We start from the raw sequence: 14401 nt of genomic DNA, 5'->3' as shown, positions 1-14401 counted from the left end.
CATGCGCTAACAGTCTCCTGAGGTACTCTACATATCGTAGCCATCTACGTAAGCATGGCTCTACAGATTATTTCTAATCGCTTGTGACGCTCAAGCGAGAGCTGTTCGCTGGCATCTAATAAGCACTTCAATTTATCCGCTGTTATTTGTTAATCTATATTTAAGTTTTGAGGATTTAAAAACGTTATAACTTTAAAAACTATCATGATTGTAATATTGTTAGGATTAACACATATCCTTTAATCATGGTAGTCCTTTAGTTATAATTTAAGCTGTCCTACAAATAAAGCAGCTAGATATGGTCATCGTGAAATATTAATTTGAGGCTTAGATAAACATAATTTATCTAGGTCTTAAGGTCTAGATAGAGTATCTTGCTGTTAGACAACACATGACAGGAGGTCAGGTTTATTACTTTATTGTGCATGACAACTAGTCTTAGACTCGCATTACATCAGTCGCTTTGTTTAAGTGTGCGTGCGTTGCTGATAATAGAAATTGTCACAGTCTCTCAAGACGTAAAAAATGATTTAAGATTTGAGGATTGCCTCGAGGTATTTTATTTTGACTGCATATTTCATATTAAACTAAATTTCAATTTTTACTTAGGTAGTCCCGCCTCTTATTACGTAGTATTTACTCCTATTTGCCGAATTAATATATTCGCAGCTTACGACAAGCTGCGGACATAGTAATTGGCATTCAGGATATTGAGTCTTATTATGTTCTCTATTTGGTTAGACCTGAGGGTTGGTGATCGATTCCGTGGTCTTGCGCATTCGATCCTTCCCACTGCAACTAGTTTCTCTAGATTATCTAATAAAAGAGTCTTACTCGCTGGTAATAGGTGATGGATAGTCAGTTCGTGTTTTCTGAATTTCGTGGACTGTTGGTCGAGAATGGATTGATAAATTGTTGGTTCTTTTTGTTTCATCAAGTTTACGGTATGCGCAATTATTTCCTCCAACGCCACATTTCATAAGCCTCGATTTTCAAGGTCCTCATGAGTCTGGTCTTAGTGGTCAACAAGTTAACTTTATTAAACTTTGATAAGTTTTTTTTACTCTCATTAAATCGGTCTTTTGACATAGTTAGTTAACTTAGTTTTAATTATTTAGTGCTAAAGCGGTAATATCAATAACCATAGACTTAGAATATAATTACCTATTAGCGTATGTTTGTCTGTCATAGATGTTCTTCTCTCTGGCATGCTATGGTTGTCTATACGCTAGTATATGGTATCGCTATGGTTATACATGATCACACTGTGTCAATTTTCAGGTGTCTAATAATGCGCTATTTGAGGTAAAGGTCAGCGGAGTTATAGTGAAAGGGAAGTTATCCCGTAAGTTATCCTTCGGCCACGGAACCCTAAACAACAATTAGCGGTCTGTCTCTGAACTAAGTTTGTCTGATAATCAGTGGTATAACAACAATAAAATGGCAACGCAGAGCTGCTCTACTTGATTCAGTACTCTGTCAACAACTCGATCGATTGATCTTGACGTATCTTGCCTCGAAACTTTTTTAATGGCGAAAATAGGGACCAGTGAGTTTCTTGGTTGTTCTTTTCGCGATCTCCTTTGGCAGATTTACTTGATAAAATTAGTAATATAACGATAGTTTAAAACGGCTTTCTGAACCAATTTAAATAAAGATAGATACTTTATTCTGACTTTAGAGATGTCGCTTCACTCTGCTCTACTTGTTGTTATTACAAACTTTTGTTGTCAGTTTCTCATAAGTTTAATTTCGGCCCTTTTGGCCGATTTCTGTATTCAATCATAATCCTACGTTGATCATCGGATATTAATAATACATTAATCTATTTCCTTCTTTCGATCGATGACCGCGCTATGGCTTTGATCTCTTTTTTCAATCGATCTAAATCGTTTCTTGGTTTTATAACGTTTTCTAATTTTAATTTTCTATTTTTCGTTGCTAGCAGTGGACGTGTTCCAACTGAAATGTTAATATTTTTCTATAGTATATGTACTTGGACAGTCCGTTCACAGTTTTACTCTGAAATTTACATTTTAACTTCCCATGAGGTTGGTGTTAGTATCTTGGTATTTATTATAGGTCAGATTAACTCTTCTCTTATTTCTGTAATAATTCAATCGTAAATCAAGCTTAAAAGATCAAAACAGCGGCAGAAAACATGTATAGCACATGTACGCTCGTTATTTTTGTGAAAGTGAAATGGCTAATAAAGTTCCTAATGTATGTAAAATAAGTTTATATGTATTTTTCCAGTATCGAGGCGAAACACATGTCGAATAAAGACAAATATTGCTGGAATTAACACTCAAGAAAACTCAAATCATTTGGATAATTATGGATTTCCGCAAAGTATACCTACTTCAATAAATTTTCGTAAATATTTCCCCAGTATCTGGTTTGCAAGGAAAAAGTACCGTTTATACTACGTTCCACCTCGGTCAGTAAACCAGCCGGATACGACCACCAAGATCTATTATAAAACTTCATAAATAAACCTACATTTAAGTTATTAAATGTCATACGAGCACTATGCTTCTCAATTGTAACAAAATTAACTCCCGGTGCACGTGCACGTGTTTTCAATTCATGTTGTTTTTTTCAATAATTTCACATCAGTATGTAATTTTTCATTCATCACAATGTAATTAAAGGATAAATTATGAACTAATTTTAACTAAAATTAGTTAGACGGAATTATTCTCGTTTTTATAATAGGTGTGTTGTTTAGTGAAGATTTTTATAGTCATGGATTTCATTTTGTGTAGGTACAGGCCATGCATACCAGTACCTCTAATCCTTTTGAGCCATTTCCTCTAATGTAACCTTTTTTATTTCTCTGAAACACTTACATCCATATATCTAAGCAATCTTTTTAAGCAGTTTTGTAAATTTCCGGGTCACCTTATTATGTTATTTGATACCTATAAAACTATAACGTTATCTTTATAGTATGCATTCAGAAATCATACACTTCTCAAAATAATAAGTAAGACTTTTTACCTAGTTTAGAAGTGAAACATTCTCGAATTCTCGACATGAAGCGAATTTTGATTTATCTACCTATATGTCACAGTCAGATTTCTCTATACTACAAAATATGATATTCATTATAAATAATGTATGAAGAGGTCTATAAGCGTGTCTCTTGTAAAATAGTTTAAACTTTGTAACAACACACGCCTTGACTTTATGAATATCACATTCAGAGGATAATGAAAATGACTAAATAAGCAAACTTATTATTGGGACTGAGTTATCTTTACGTCAAAACATAAACAAATAAAAACAAAAACATGCGTTACCTACTCAAAATCTAAGACTGAAGTCGAGGTAATCAATGAGACCTAACAAGCCATTATAGGGTAAATTTCGGCACAATATTTCGAAAAATTTAATCGTTGTAATTTAATTATGAATGTTGATTTCAACCCACATACCAGCCAAATATTATAATGAATAAAGCCTCTGCAAGACGATTCTTAGATTAAAGAGTTCAGATAGTCGATGTAAATGGCAAACGGCCTTCGGGTAAACCTGTGGGAATGGGTGTTCCACAGGGTTCTATTCTCGGTCCTTCCCTTTTTCTTATATTTATTAACGATCTACAGTTTGTTGTAGATGATAGCCATGAGATTGTATTGTTTGCTGATGATACTTCACTTATTTTTAAAGTGAAGCGATGTGCAGATATTGATGACGAGGTAAACAATGCACTCTCAAAGATAGTGGGTTTGAAACGAATAATCTGCACTTAAACAGTTAAAAAATTAAAGTGTTTACGGTTCATTACACCACACACAGCGGAGGTACAAACCAACGTACTTATAAATGACCAGGGATTGGAACTTGAGGATACTACGGTCTTCTTGGGTATCACGTTAGATAGAAAGCTTCAGTGTAGTCCACATATTGCCCATCTAGCAGATTGACTCAGCTCTGCGGCATATGCTGTTAGAAAGATTAGAGAGTACACGAATGTTGCGACCCCTAGATTAGTGTACTTCAGTTATTTTCACAGCATCATGACGTACGGTATTTTACTATGGGGTCATGCTGCTGACATTGATATAGTGTATGCTCTGCAAAAGAGAGCTGTTCGTGCTATATATCAGCTTGGTTATAGACATTCTCTCAAAGAAAAATTTAAAGAAATAAATATTATGACTGTTCATTGTCAGTACATTTATGAAAATTTAATATACGTTCACAAAAATCGTCACTATGAAAATTTAATATACGTTCAAAAATTTGGTCCCCTTTTTGCTCTTAATAGTGATTTTCATTATTATAGAACTAGAAATAAGGGATTGCTTGTAACTAATTCTAGTAAGCTTCATAAGATACATAATAGCTTTAAGGGTAAATGTATACACTTCTATAATAAAGTCCCGGCCACTATTCAGGCATTATTTATAAATAAATTTAAATGTTTTATAAAAAAATAGCTCTGTCGTAAATCCTATTACTCCACTGCTGAATATCTAAATGATCGGACAGCCTGGGACTAGATTGTGATTATTTTATAGCGATAGAAATGACTGTACAATATTGTATATTTTTATTTGAAAAGAGCGCAAAAAAAGAATGCTGGGAGAGTTTCTTGCGCCGCTTCTCTCGCAGAGCGCCATTTGTTTCCTAAGCGGTAGTAGTATCTAGTATATTAGAAATGACATCAAAAAGAATTCTAAAGGAATCAATTTTGAGAAAATAAATACCTTTTAAAAACAAACTCTACAGTCAAAACTTTTCGTGTCTCCCTAATACCACAGTAATATCTACAGTAGCATGCATTTAATTATTAGCTACACAGCGTGACAAATAGCCCAAATTGTGTCCACGATGCTATAATAATAATACTTTTATTTCATTTTCTTTTACACTCACTGCAAATAACTTAAATTACTAAATGTACAATATTTATTACATAATACTATTATTTACATCATTTTATCGCTAATTGTAGCTATCGCGGCTATATTGGACACATCTTGCTGTTGTCCTTGTATTGTCATACACCTAATTATTGACCCCAAACAATAATGACACTTTATTTTTGTCTGCCATTGTAATATTTTATAAGTGGCACTAACTTCTAAAGGTTGATGAAAATATTGTTCTTATTATTTTGGAGGTAGGTGCATTATTGATTTTTAGGTTAATCACGTTATATAGACATAGTCTGATTATAATAAGAGACTGAAGTCTACTGATTCACACTGACATTATAAACAAAAGACGTTTTGTTAGTAGGTATCGTAATCATAAATCTAGAAAGATATTATTATAGTGGTTGAGGTAAATAATACCTATTTAATCCTATTGCATATAGCTAAAAACCCCTTTAATATCTTTATTTGTTACATGTTTTATGATCACAATTTATTGGGCATCTTTGCTCAGTTTACAAGTAGCATTGGAATTATGTACATATTTCATTTGGCTGTCGTGGCTTTGTTTTTGTTTAGCTAAAGAAATTTGTAACGGATAGGTACGTGTTAATTTTAAAATCAAACACGCTTTGGGCTCGGTAATATTATAAGTAATGTTAACAGTTTTGTTACTCCGTCCTGCCCATGGAATTAATATCTACCTCACGCGTGTGACCGCGTGGTACGTGAACACGCGATACGGCTGTCCGCCTAGATATTATTATTAATATCCTCACTAATATAAAAAACTTCTAATATTAACAGTGTTAACAGGATCACGTCTTGTCTCATAGGAGGAACGATCTTGCAAGTCACCATAAAGGCTATAGGTACATATGTTGTATCAACCTGATAGCACTAAGGAAGGAATTTCATTCCTGAGTTGTCCTTAACGGGGAAGAAATTGAAAAAATCTTTAGAACTGCGCTTATCTTCACACATGGTGGTCATAATATAAGGTTTTACAAGGCGGATATGGTGATGTTTAAAATCACATTTAGAAATCGGGTAAAATATTTTTTCGAAACCCAATGAAGGGGATAAAAAAGACACCTTAACGTCTAGCGTATTATATGAATAGACATACTTGTTAACAAGTAAATTGGATGGTCGTAGCTGTACTTACATTAAATGAAAGTAAAAATTATTAAAGTTAGCTTCCTGATTTACAGTTAGTTTCTTATCAAAACCATCTCTCCAAATTTGAATAATATCTACTGGTTATTTGTATCACATATTAAGCCGAGTTCTCACCTACGCCGTAATTATTACACTGTATACTAGAATAAAGTTATATGGTAGTACCAAATAAAAGAGTGGTGTAATTTCTTTTATTCATAGAATAATTTAACAGGCTTTAAGTCGGTCTGGGACAGGGTGGCTCGGGAGACTTTACGGCGACTTCTTTTACCGGTGAGTCAGGCACAGTCTCGTAGTAGCAGTGTCCATCCCACCACCAGACAGGCCCCGGAGTAGGCGGGCAGGGAAAGCAAAGCTATAACAATCAAATTCAATATAATTCCAGCTAACTCAATAGCCTTATAGTAGCCAATTCTTATATTATTGTTCGTTGCAATGACTTCTAGCGGCAATTTACCTATAGCAATATACGTTTCTTCAATATAATCTTCTTAAACCTAAAGTGGTACACCTATTACCTAGTGTTATACCTTCTTAATACTTTACCAGTTTTCATTGTGATCAGTTAAACCAGTGATTCCCAAAGTGGTCCACAGGAGTTCCGGCGGGGGTTGAAGGTACACAAGTTGTAAGTGGGGGTCGGCGGAAATTTTATCTAGTTTCGAAAGTAATTAACAGAAATGTTGGCTTGGGTTTACTTATCAAAGTCGTAACATAATATTTAAGAATGTCTGCTACTTTTACTTGTAATGGTTCGATATTCAGCACAATTGTGCACCATCTGTGTCGAACCTTGCACAGGGCCGCTGGTAATTCGCTGCTTATTCAGTCTCGTTGTCGTTGTCTACAAAAGTATCCAAGGGGTAGATGTTTCACATAGAATCCCTGCGCGTTGAGATAGGGCAGGCCGCTATGTTACGTCATAGTGCAGTCAACTCCAGGCAGACAGTTCAAAATTCACCAGTTAAGTTTGAACGAACTGACGACTGCCTTTTAACGTCACGACGTTAAGATGACAAGGATTGCCTCCTTGTCATCTTACGGGGCACAAGCATCAGATGAGCTATCTAGTTCCGTCATCTACACGTATTTCCTATTAAACAGAGATAACCCCAAAGTTAGTTGACACATTGGTTAACCGCAATGTGTCATGATAAATTGTTAAACACAAATTATTTCTTTACACTTACACATTCTGGTCTTAGGCTTTTTTTGCCTGGATCACCTTCCAATGGTGGACCTTCTGCAATCGGAGCTACTATTGGCGGGTGAACCGAATGAAATACGTTCCTCTTATGATAATACTGGTTCGAATACTTGTACTCTGGACACCTTGGTATTTCAGCTGGCGGTATTGACCTCGGGGAAATAAAAGGCATAAAACGGCCATGCAAATTATGCTTCCGTCCAAGTAAAAAATCGCGCAATTTCTTCAAACCATCTGATATGTCTCTGTAGTCAATCTTTTTCTTTGGAGCCATCTCCAATAGGTAATTATTGTAAGATCAAACAAACGTTTTTTTTCAATCAATTTGTTCAATGGCATCTGTCAATGTCACTTATTAACAGCTTTGTCTTACCACTATAGTCTATAGGCACTAAATACAGGCCTTATTTTATGAACTTAAATTTATATTAATAATAATAAACATGTGTAAAATGATAAAATACTATAAAACATGTTATATTTTTTTTGCAGAGAATCGTTTATGATTGTTTCATTATTTCTTTATTGAAAAGTTTTTGAATTGTTCTAATGTTATATTAATGTGTCGGGTTAGGGTAGAGACCTAACGTCAATGGGTTAATATTTCTATGGTAGAGACTGTCAATCGAGAGGTGTCCACGACTATTTAGCTTATTTCTTATGATGGCAATACTTTGTGCCTAACAGCTGTAACTGATAGAATTGCCTTAAACTCGAAGGGTTCCGTTTTTGTTGATGATAATGGTCCGCAGAAAATACTAGCATAAAAAGTAGTTAACAATGTTTAATATAATCATCTATAGATTGAATCGCACAATATGATAACTCTAAAACTACGATTTTGGTGAGACACTTTCAACATTAAATAGGTTAGTTGCTACATTTTGATACTTAAAGCTTATTTTTCAAATATATTTTCTTAAATGTGAATGGAGCACATATTCAGACGTCGTGGTTATGATGATTAGGTTGAATTTGTGACAAACACTCTAAATTATAATTTGTTTTGTATGAGTTTGTTCTGTATCAATATATTCATATGATAGCCATTTTTAAGAAAAATATCCTAAATATTGGTTTCTTAGTGTTGTGCAGTCTCAATTTTGGTATCGATACGATGACTACTACTGAACTATCGATACCGCTTCATATCAAATACATCATAATATTACCCAATATAATAACTAATTTTTATGTTCATAAAACTCTGAGAACAATAAAAAAATGCATTGGTCGCATTATTTCATTTTTTTGTGTAGGTTCCCGGCGGAAGAAAAATTATAACATGTTTGGGTGACGACTCTATAGAGAAAAAAATTAGAAGTGTTAAAAACATTCTCGGCTTATCCTACTTGTATAAAAAAGGTATAATGCAAAGTAAGCAACATATGAATAGCTCTTGTCACCCGGTTGAAAATATACAGTTTAGTTACTATTTCACCGGAAAGTTTTATCAAAATTTTTTCAGTTGTTGACAGCCAAATTATTGATTTTATGTTAGTTTGATATTGAAATAATTCTATTTATTTGTAAACTACTGGTTTAACTGTCATAAATATAAATCTTTAGTATATAACATTATAAAAATTTTTACACACAAAATATTTTATATAGGTAACTCTTATGTGTTTTTGAATTTCAGGAATCTTCAAAATTAGTTTTTTTTATATATATTTATTAATAAAAAACAAATTTTACATTGCGGTTTCAAAGCAATAAAAACCACTGAGGTTTGTACAATTGCTAAATTAAGTCTACACCAACAGAGTTAAATTAATAAAAGAAAAAATAGTTCACAATCACTTAGCTATACAATATAATTATACAAATAAAAGTAAAATTACTTGATACAATTAATAGTTAAGCACGTATTTAAGTTAGAAAGAAAATAATATACTAGCAAAGAATGCTTAAAGAAACCTTAACTTGCTGTCGATTAACCACCAACGTCAAGAGATGCAAGTGCTCAGCCTGTTACTCCTGAATCATTTACTGAGCCGTGTATTGATAAAACTCCTCAAAAAAGATACTTAAGAAGATAATTGTGAAACAAAATATACAAAACCTCTTCACAGCGACCCAAAAATTAAAAGCTTTGCAGCAAAAGTGCAGAAGATTAGAACGAAAAATTACATCACTAGAAAGTATCATAAGTATTTATAGTCCAAAAATTTTAAAAACTTGGATAAAATAAGTTGCCGACCTTATAAAGCATTGAATAAACGTTATTATGAATTCGAATACAATATTTTTAGTCATTCAACTGCAGTTTTAGCTGGCGGCGAGCAGGCAGTCTTCTTTTTGGCAATAATGCTTGTTCAATAATTTTTTGTACGGGGGTCTAGAAATTTAAGATCTTAATGTTTAGCTTTAAATTATTGTATAATGTAAAATGTCTAATATGTATTGGGCTTAATAATATTTACATATTATACCCAATACTATAGCATGTAAATAAGTTCTTATAATCTAAATTTTGTATTAAAGTGTTTATTGCATTATTTATAGTTACACAAGCAAATAAAGACTTTTTCCTTGTAATCCATACATTCAATCTTAATATTACAAAGTGTAATAGTATGCTTGTTTGTCTTTTCACGTCAAAATGTGCAGGTTTCGGCAGGTTTATGTGAATTTTGTATGAAGAGCCAGAGGGAGAGATCTAGGATATCAAGAGCTACATTAATTTAACCCACCAGTAAGTTTCTTTATTTCTTTCAATCACACTTTTTTATATATCGATATTTTGTCGATATTATAGTGGCAAGCACTACCTTACTGGAAAAAAACGGCTACACATAGATTTTAATTGAAGACGATTGCCGTATGCCGTCTCTTTCTATGTCACTACTAGTGTATTTGATGAAAGAGTGCCACTACTTAGAAAATGTTCAATAAGATACGTACCCTCCAGGCTATATACCATTGCTCCGAGCCAACAAAGAAGCAATTTCGTTTGACAGTTGACAATTGACAGCGTAATGGTCAAAACTCAAGAAATGGATAACAAAATATACCTAGTGAAATAGCGGTGCCGTAATAGTGTTCATTGTTCTGTGGCGGTACCGCAGTTTAGAGGACGGTCGTAATTACGGCAATCTAATTTAATAGCGGTAAACAATTTATCGAAAAATGAATTTTAATTGGAGCAGCAAAGAAGACGAGCAATTAATAGAGTTTGTGCGGGCTCATGAAGTGTTATATAATGTTAAAAACGAAAACCACAGAAAGAAACAACTGAAACAGAAATTGTGGTGTGAAGTGGGTGAAATTCTTAGTAAATCATGTATGTATTACGGATAGTATAATAAGATACTTTGTCAAATTATTATTTAGTAAATGGAAGATTTATGAACAAAATATCACATAATTTTGTTACCACTAAATAATTCCGTTGAAACACAGTAAATTTACTCTCAACCAACAATGTAAGCATTGTGCAGAATTACGAATATGGCGCGAAATTTAAAACGCGCCACCGTAGACTGTCTAGCATCAAAATATTTTTAGTAATTTATATTATGCGCCTGTTTTATTTGATAGATAACCAATGCTCTATTTATTGTTACTTTTTATTGCAAAAAATATTAGTTAACCTTAGTTCTCGCAGTTACCTCAGCATGAACCAATACATAAATATTTCGAAACGAATTTAATTTCATGAAATGTTCGGTAGATAATGAAAAGGCGTCATCTATTTATCGCCGGAGCCGGAGCTAGTAATACTGCTACTCATTGTTGTAACAAACATGTAGCAACAATTATTTTTGAGTTACTTATAGGTATAAATATTCTGTAAAGAGCTGAATTTTCATCTCCCACTACAGTCAATATAATTTTCTGTGATGGTGCATTCACTTAAGTACTATTAATTACACACAGTTAACAAACACTACTTATTTGATTTTCAATGCCAATCACGCTGGTAGCTAAAACAAAACAAACAAAACCTGCAGGATCTTGTCACCAATGTGTTCCTTCCTATTGGTCAGTTATCGAACGAAGATAGCAAGTAGTTTTTTTTCAACTCATCCATTTCAATTGATGCGGATGCGAATGCAGATGTCTGAATTAGTGCGAAGGATGCGGATGCGAATATCCGTAACACCCTGCTATTAAATAGTGAATATTAGTAGTACGTAAGGGAATGTTCGTTAAGGGGGTGAATTGTATATTAAATAACAGTTTCTTGAAAATGCTTCTTATGGTACTTCTCCCTCCTAGTTAAAGATAAGTCTTTTATACTAAAAATAACTTTTGCAGATTCCGATTGCCACAAGAGATGGTGCTATGTAAGGGATTACTATATTCGGCGCAGAGGAAAACCTGGTACTGGCGGAGAAGCAGCAAGGAAGAGATCAGAACTCCTCTCTTTCTTAGACCACTTTCCATCTTCACAAAGAAACAGCAATATTAACGTAATTGAAGTTGCCGACCCAGGAAAAAATACTGGAAATAACAGTGAACACACACAGGAAAACATTATAAATAGAGATGATAATACGTCATTCAATAACGAAAGCGATAGCAATTCTGATACATGTGAAAAAAATGAAGAAATAATTAAAGAGTTTAAACGAGATTTTAATTCCGTTTGGAGTAACCAGAAGAGAAGAAAATATTCACAAAATCAGGAACGATTTAACGTACTAAAACATCTAATAGCCAACAGAAAACCATCTACTCAAAATGATGTGTTAAACGAAACTGATCTCTTTTTTAGTTCAATGGCAAAAATTGTTAAAAAGCTTCCAAGGTATGAACAAGCCCAACTAAGAATGCAAATCGGGGAATTGGTTGGCAATGCAGAATTGCGTTACTCCCATCGATTTAACTTCAACTGCGCATCACCGCGACCCAGTACAAGTTCTAGTGACTGATTTTGCATTTTTCTGTTATACTTGTTACCCGCCACATGATTACCGTCAAACGACGGCACAGCACACACAAAGGAAATCAGAGCTTCTAAAAACCGAATCAGTGTTCTTGTTTTATCGAGTGATACTTAATATAGAAGTATCAACTTAAAATAACGCCCCTGTTTGCACTGCATTCGGATGCATCGGGGGGTCCGTAGCTACTACTTAAGTCGGTACTGGCTAGGAGCCGATCTAATTCCTAGCCAACAGATATGTTTGAAGCGTTTAAGCAAAAAGCAATCATATATCGTGAACTATAATGTTAATAATGTCAAGAAAATGTAATTTTTTATTATAAAGGTGAAGAGACCAATAGGAAATAAGATCGATGTTATATTTAACTGAAACGTGACAACAGTAGTTTACAGTGCTTACTTCAGACTTCATACAGAAAACATACAAACGAAAATAATCAGAAAGTAAACCTATAGCACAGAACCCTGTGAAAGTATGAAGAAAATTTTAGTTTTAAGGAACTTTTATATTTTAAAACAAATAATGTACATACATGTAGGTAGGTCAAAAGCGTGATATTATATAAATTAAATGCATTTTCCAAATCGATATGTCTTTTTTATTTCGTAGATTCATAATTTAGGTAAGTAGGTACTTAAGTAGACCATAGAAATCTAAATAGGTAAGAGAGTACTAGAAGTGACTAGATGCGTCAAAACATGTCGCCTCACAGGTGACTTACAGACCACGAACCTGTAAGTAGCGATTTAGTATTAATCGAAACGGCAGACGTGAAATAACGCGTTAATATGGTGTATTTCAGTATATCTATATAACTGTAAAAACTCCTTCATAACCTAGAACTAAATATATACAATATATTATATTACATTTCATTGGTATATCTTTTATGGCGGCTTCACTCGCATTGATGTCCATTAAATAGGTACCTTTCAAAATTCACACACACACACACCACACACACTCACGCCTTGTTCCCGTCGAGGTAGGCAGAGACAATAGAATGCCATTTGCTTCTATCCTTACAAACCTCACGCGCTTCCTCTACATTCATTATTCTTTTCATATATGCTCGCCGGTTGCGGGTGCTTCAGACCTCTCCTTTTCTCAAAACTTTCAAATTTCATTGAAATAAAAATAGAATATTGTAATATTACTTTGATTTGGAGCAGAATCTCATAAGTATTTAAGAATTCTCAAATCGAAAAACAACTGCTATAATATTTTTTTTGGCCTTTGAGGAATTTTTACTATGCAAGACATTTTGAAAATGGAAAAATGAATAAACAGATTTAGATAACCTCAAAGGTTAAATGATTTATTCACTATTGCCATAATTGAATCAAAATTAAATAACTAACCGTTAAAATTGTTAACTTCATTTAATTGTGTGTTGACTTAGCGACCGTTTATCAATATTTTTGTAAAGAATATAGTTGTAGGGAAAAAATGGTAATAGGTGATGATATTCTTATTAGGTATTTAATCCGAAGGTGATAAATAGAAATAACAAAAAAAACTACGTTTAAAAAGACCGACTACAAAAACGTAAAAGTATAACATAACATAATAAAGATTTAATTTAATAAACCTCTTATGCAAACCTGATCGATACCTTTAACATTAATAAAATACTTTTGTCACATACAAACCAAATAAAAAAAACAAAACCTAAAGTAAACAGTAACATCATCCACGTAAACATTAATGTTCATAAAATGAAAACTACTGGGCTAAACTCACGTAAATCGGTTCATAAATCTCAGCGTAATCGGAGTACTTACATAATAAAAATCAATCGAATTGAGAACCTCCTCCTTTTTGAAGTCGGTTGAAAAAATCAATTGATATTAGCCATAGAAATGCATTCTAAAATTTCGGGCTTAATTTGACAAAACTGCACGACGCTGTGCTGTTCTATTATCATTGCGGGAGTTCTACGATTATTAATACGTTATAGACGTATCTAAGACATTTTTTTTTTATGAAAATAAGGGACAAGACGAGCATGACGTTCAGCTGATGGTAATTGATACGCACGTTCAGCTGATGGTAATTGATACGCCCTGCCCATTACAATGCAGTGCCGCTCAGGATTCTTGAAACCCCCAAAAATTCTGAGCGGCACTACAACTGCGCTCGTCACCTTGAGACAAGATGTTAAGTCTCATTTGCCCAGTAATTTCACTAGCTACGGCGCCCTTCAGACCGAAACACAGTAATGCTTA

At 33.6% G+C, this 14401-nt stretch overlaps 1 long non-coding RNA gene across 1 annotated transcript; it reads left to right on the top strand.

Annotated features, from left to right (window-relative positions):
• Nucleotides 1-10122: 10122 nt before the first annotated feature.
• On the top strand, nucleotides 10123-12761 carry LOC126967033 (uncharacterized). The gene is made up of 2 exons (XR_007729864.1): nucleotides 10123-10564; nucleotides 11542-12761. It is a non-coding gene; the product is annotated as an uncharacterized LOC126967033 (long non-coding RNA).
• The last annotated feature ends 1640 nt before the right edge of the window (nucleotides 12762-14401 follow it).

The sequence above is a fragment of the Leptidea sinapis genome, chromosome 12 (genome assembly GCF_905404315.1).
Source record: "Leptidea sinapis chromosome 12, ilLepSina1.1, whole genome shotgun sequence".
Classification (NCBI taxonomy): Eukaryota; Metazoa; Arthropoda; class Insecta; order Lepidoptera; family Pieridae; genus Leptidea; species Leptidea sinapis.
The sequence above is the reverse complement of the archived record's forward strand: the minus strand, read 5'-3'. Positions and strand labels throughout refer to the sequence as shown.